The sequence below is a fragment of the Sphaeramia orbicularis genome, chromosome 7, assembly GCF_902148855.1.
Source record: "Sphaeramia orbicularis chromosome 7, fSphaOr1.1, whole genome shotgun sequence".
Classification (NCBI taxonomy): domain Eukaryota; kingdom Metazoa; phylum Chordata; class Actinopteri; order Kurtiformes; family Apogonidae; genus Sphaeramia; species Sphaeramia orbicularis.
The window spans coordinates 1,819,532-1,825,204 of record NC_043963.1 but is presented as its reverse complement, the minus strand read 5'-3'; the positions used below and the strand labels follow the sequence as shown (position 1 = coordinate 1,825,204).

At 38.6% G+C, this 5,673-nt stretch overlaps 1 non-coding gene across 1 annotated transcript; it reads right to left on the bottom strand.

Annotated features, from left to right (window-relative positions):
- Window positions 1-4,782: 4,782 nt before the first annotated feature.
- Window positions 4,783-4,854, bottom strand: trnae-cuc (transfer RNA glutamic acid (anticodon CUC)). The gene has a single exon. It is a non-coding gene; the product is annotated as a tRNA-Glu (tRNA).
- Between the last annotated feature and the right edge of the window lie 819 nt (window positions 4,855-5,673).

The following is a 5,673-nucleotide window of genomic DNA, read 5'->3' as shown; positions in this document are numbered from 1 at the left end:
GAAGGCATTAATAATAAATCACCTCATAACATAAATAACACATATTAATAAGACATTAACAGGCTCTTATTAGTCTTTATAAATCCACCCTTTAATGCCTCATTAAGGTCTTTATAATGACTAATAATTAAGACATTAATAAGGCTCTTATTTGTCTTTATAAAGGCCTTACTAATACATTTAATTGTACATAATCATGAAAATTGTTTATTAATAAATGCTTAATTAAGACTTCTAAATGCTTTAGTAAGGTCTTAGGACATAGTCTGTCCAATAACGCACCTTGATTAATAAGATATTAATAAGCTCTTAATTAACGAGAATAAAGAGCTTTTTAATGCTTTATTAAATGCACTGTTTATTTAATGACTAATAAAGACCTTATTAATGTATAATTAGTCATTATTCTGAGCTGAGGCTTTACAGGGGGTTTAATTAGTCTTCATAGAGGGTTCGTTAATGGCTGATTAACACATTGTTTACTAATTATAATAATGTACTGAAGGTTTTATAAAGGCTGAATAAGATCCGATCAGCTGGTTTTCAGATTCATTAGCGTCGACGTGTTTACTTTGGGTGTTTACTGAAGTGTTGCCGTGGTAACCGACTGGGAAAGGATCTGATTGGACGGACTGAGTGTGCGTTAGCTGTTGCCGCGGTAACTGAACGAAGCTTGTCCCGCTCCCCGTTGCCATCGTGTCACGTGACCCGTCCGGCTCGGCCACGTGTCGGCATTTCTCACCCGAACCATCGTTAATGCCCTGAAGCCCCGCCCCCACCCGGGTCATACGACGTCTCTGACAACACGCGGTAGGATTTATCCACCGACTGGGTTCGATCGGAGGGTTTTTCCACTAAATGGGCGCTGTTTGGATCCAATGCGGTCGAACGTCGTCGTCATTAACCTTCGGCCAATCAGAGCGGGTCGTCTACGTCACACGCTCCTCGCCAAACCTCCCCCTGGAGTTTTTTTATTTACCTCACAGTCTGTTTTGTTCGTCCGTCTTTGCCTTTTTCTCACCGTTATGAGCCGTTCTTTAGCTCCTTCTGGTTCAAGTCTGCAGGAAATATTTACATCAGCTGAACGCTTCATTTACTGCGAAAAAACCCAACCGTCAGTTCAACAAATAAAGACTGGGAAGCTTCTAACGGACTTCAGGGGAATCCATCTGAAACAGCGTTTCCACTGAACCGTCTGTAGTTGGATCCTATTTCTGCTTTAGTAGGCGTTAAAAAAGCTCCTGTTTGTTATTTATGTGAAGTACTTATTAAGGAGGTATTAATACACATTCTGTTAGATTTAATTTAGCATTTATTAAGGGTTTATTAAGGGTTTATTAAGGGTTTTTGACTCATCCACACCTGAAGTATACAAGTGCTTTATTAGTCATTATAATGTCGTTTTACTGACTAATACAGCACTGATTAAAAGGCATGAACGCTTTACGAGCCTTCATCTAAAACTCACAGGGTTTGTAAATAAATACTGGACTCATGGAAACGACGCATCTACAAAGTGTTTATTTAATGAGGAGGATTTTCACTGTTAACCAACGGAGAATCTGGGAGTCTGTGAATGGAGACCAAGCCAACACACACACACATACATATACACACGCACATATACATATACATACATACACACACACACATACATATACATACACACATACATACATATATACACGCACATATACATATACATACATACACACACACACACATACATACATATACACACGCACATATACATACATACACACACACACACATACATATACATACACACACATACACACATACATACATATATACACGCACATATACATATACATACATACACACACACACATACATACATATACACACGCACATATACATACATACACACACACACATACATATACATACACACACATACACACATACATACATATATACACGCACATATACATATACATACATACACACACACACATACATACATATACACACGCACATATACATACATACACACACACACACACATACATATACATACACACACATACACACATACATACATATATACACGCACATATACATATACATACATACACACACACACAAGCACACACAAGCCAACACACATACATATATATATATATATATACATACACACACACATATACACACAAGCGCACACACACACACACACCTATACATACACATATATACACATGTACACACACACACACATATATATATGCGCGTACATATCCACACCCACACACACACAGTTGGAGGTGCTGTTTTTGTCGTAACGGTGAGAAAAAGGCTCTTCAAACCCTCCTTTATGATCAAACCTGTCGTCGTCTCCATTTGCCAACGTTTTGCCAAAACTTTTCACTGGATTCGTTTTTGTTTTTGTTAAAATGAAGGAACTGGACGTTGATGCGTTTGTCGCCAAACTGATCTCAGCCAAAAAAAACCCAAACCTCATCAGGAAGGTTTTAACGAACGACAGAAAACGAAACGATGATCAAACTGAAGCTGAGGGAACACTGGACGTCTGGTCAAACTGAAGCTGAGGGAACACTGGACGTCTGGTCAAACTGAAGCTGAGGGAACACTGGACGTCTGGTCAAACTGAAGCTGAGGGAACACTGGACGTCTGGTCAAACTGAAGCTGAGGAGGAACACTGGACGTCTGGTCAAACTGAAGCTGAGGGAACACTGGACGTCTGGTCAAACTGAAGCTGAGGGAACACTGGACGTCTGGTCAAACTGAAGCTGAGGGAACACTGGACGTCTGGTCAAACTGAAGCTGAGGGAACACTGGACGTCTGGTCAAACTGCAGCGCTTTGTTGAGCTCCTCCGTAGTTTTGCGTATTCCCGTCGGGTCAGTTATGTTGGTTTTTTTGTTGTTTTTTTGCTTTTCTTTCTGCTTGGGAGACGTGGATTTTATTATTTGTTCGATTAATTTGCCATCAGTTAGAAACTACTAATCAGAAATGGCCGCTATAATCCACTGGTCTGTTACAGAGTCTGTCTTCTGCCTTTGAATCTCAAGGACGTTTTGCTTTTGCTAAAAAAAAAAAAAATGAAGATGAAGTCTTTTATTTCACCACAGTTGTTTAGTGGAAAAGCAGGAAGTTGGAGTGAAAGTCGAATGTTTGGGTTTTCTGACGGATAGACGACGCGTCACAGAAAATGAAAGAACAGACGTAGAGAACCCATAGCTTTACCTAGAACATGTAGAACATTAAAAGGGATCAGATGTGGAACACTATGGTGAATGGATTTAAACTTTTGTTTGGTTTTGTTGTATATGTTTGGATATCAATAAAGCATTCCTTTAAATGAAGCTGGGATTTATCGACCTTTTATTCACATTAAAACCCTGACGAACAAGGTTAGAATAGTTTTGGATTTTTCATTATAGTTTAGTTTTATTTAGTTTTGACTTTTTTTTTTCTCTAATTCAGTTTTAATTCACTTTTAGAGCAGGTTTGATAGTTTTTATTAGTTTTCTTTTTTCCTAAATGCTTAGTTGTAGTTCAGTTGTAGTTCAGTCGTCTCTTTTCTCTTCTTCTCTGTCGTCGTATTCACATAAATCCCAGACAGGACTCTGCTGCTTTAGTCTCCATGTTTCCAGGTAGAGTGGGGACCAGAAGACGACTGGAAACCACAAGTGACAAACTGTTAAATGTCGTATGGTGCAGCTAGATAAAATTGCTCGAGCAAAATAAATTTCTTTCGTATCAATCCGACATTGACAAAGACGAAAACGAAGGGAATTTTATCCATAATTTTTATTTGTTTTAGATAGTTTTGTAAACACACAATACAGTTTAAGCTGGTTATCGTTTTTTTCTTTTAATTATAGTTTTTATTTATTTCAGTTAATGAAAATGGTTTTACAATTCTAGTTTTCGTCATTTCGTTCGTTTTTGTTAACGATAACCTAGCTGACGGACACGTGTCCGACCCTTTTGATAACAGACCGCTGAGGTGTCCGCAGGTTTTATTTGAAAGAAAAGTGTCAGAAAATGTCTTCAGCCAATTCTTTTGCACGTTTGTTTTCAGGAAGAACTTCCCTTTCAATATTTGTCCATTAATTAACATTAATATAAATAATAAATGCTCAAAAGTGTGTTTTAGTAAAAGAAAAACAGACCTGAAGTTTTCATCATATTTATGATCAGAAACGTCTGTAAATGCTGTTGTTAAAGGGTTAATAAACAGCTGATTCATCTTTAATGTTTAAGAAAAAAGTGGGAAAAAAATCTGATTATTTCATCTTTTACTGAAGACGTAAAAACATTAAACGTTTAACATACGACAGCAGAACCAACCGATAAAGAAGGAAGACACTAAACAGCACAGTGAGTGGAAATATGAGAAAAACAAGACTGCATAGATGCATGTTTGAACAGAAGAGGATTACCGTCCTATATGTATTTTTTATTATTATTCTGAGAAGTCAAACTTTCTGACATTCTGACTTGTTTGTCAGAATAATAATATCAAATATATACATTGGATCTTTTTTCCAGGGGCTCTAATCCTCTTCTCTGTGTTTGTTCCATTCTTTGGTTCTAGTTCTATTAGGTTGTTTTTCTACTGTGCTCATGTGTCACTGCAGGCCTCAGTGTGTAACTGTTCCAGTTTTCTGCTTGTGATGAACATTTGGAATCCTGACCCTAAACCTGACTGGGCCTGTTAGAACCAGTACCAGCTGTTAGAACAGCTACCGGCTGTTAGAACCGGTACCGGCTGTTTAAGCACAAAAAGACTCATTCCCCGACCGGGAATCAAACCCAGGCCGCGGTGGTGAGAGCGCCGAATCCTAACCACTAGACCACCGGGGAGGACTGAGAGGGGACAGGAGGAGGAGGAAAAATGGGGGACAGTTTAATGTGAGGACAGCTTAATGTGAGGACAGTTTAATGTGGGGACAGTTTAATGTGGGGACAGTTTAATGTGGGGACAGTTTAATGTGAGGACAGTTTAATGTGGACAGTTTAATGTGGGGACAGTTTAATGTGAGGACAGTTTAATGTGGGGACAGTTTAATGTGAGGACAGTTTAATGTGGGGACAGTTTAATGTGAGGACAGTTTAATGTGGGGACAGTTTAATGTGGACAGTTTAATGTGGGGACAGTTTAATGTGAGGACAGTTTAATGTGGACAGTTTAATGTGGGGACAGTTTAATGTGGGGACAGTTTAATGTGAGGACAGTTTAATGTGGACAGTTTAATATGAGGACAGTTTAATGTGGGGACAGTTTAATGTGGGGACAGTTTAATGTGAGGACAGTTTAATGTGAGGACAGTTTAATGTGAGGACAGTTTAATGTGGACAGTTTAATATGAGGACAGTTTAATGTGGGGACAGTTTAATGTGGGGACAGTTTAATGTGAGGACAGTTTAATGTGAGGACAGTTTAATGTGGACAGTTTAATATGAGGACAGTTTAATGTGGGGACAGTTTAATGTGGGGACAGTTTAATGTGAGGACAGTTTAATGTGAGGACAGTTTAATGTGAGGACAGTTTAATGTGGGGACAGTTTAATGTGGACAGTTTAATGTGAGGACAGTTTAATGTGGGGACAGTTTAATGTGAGGACAGTTTAATGTGAGGACAGTTTAATGTGGGGACAGTTTAATGTGAGGACAGTTTAATG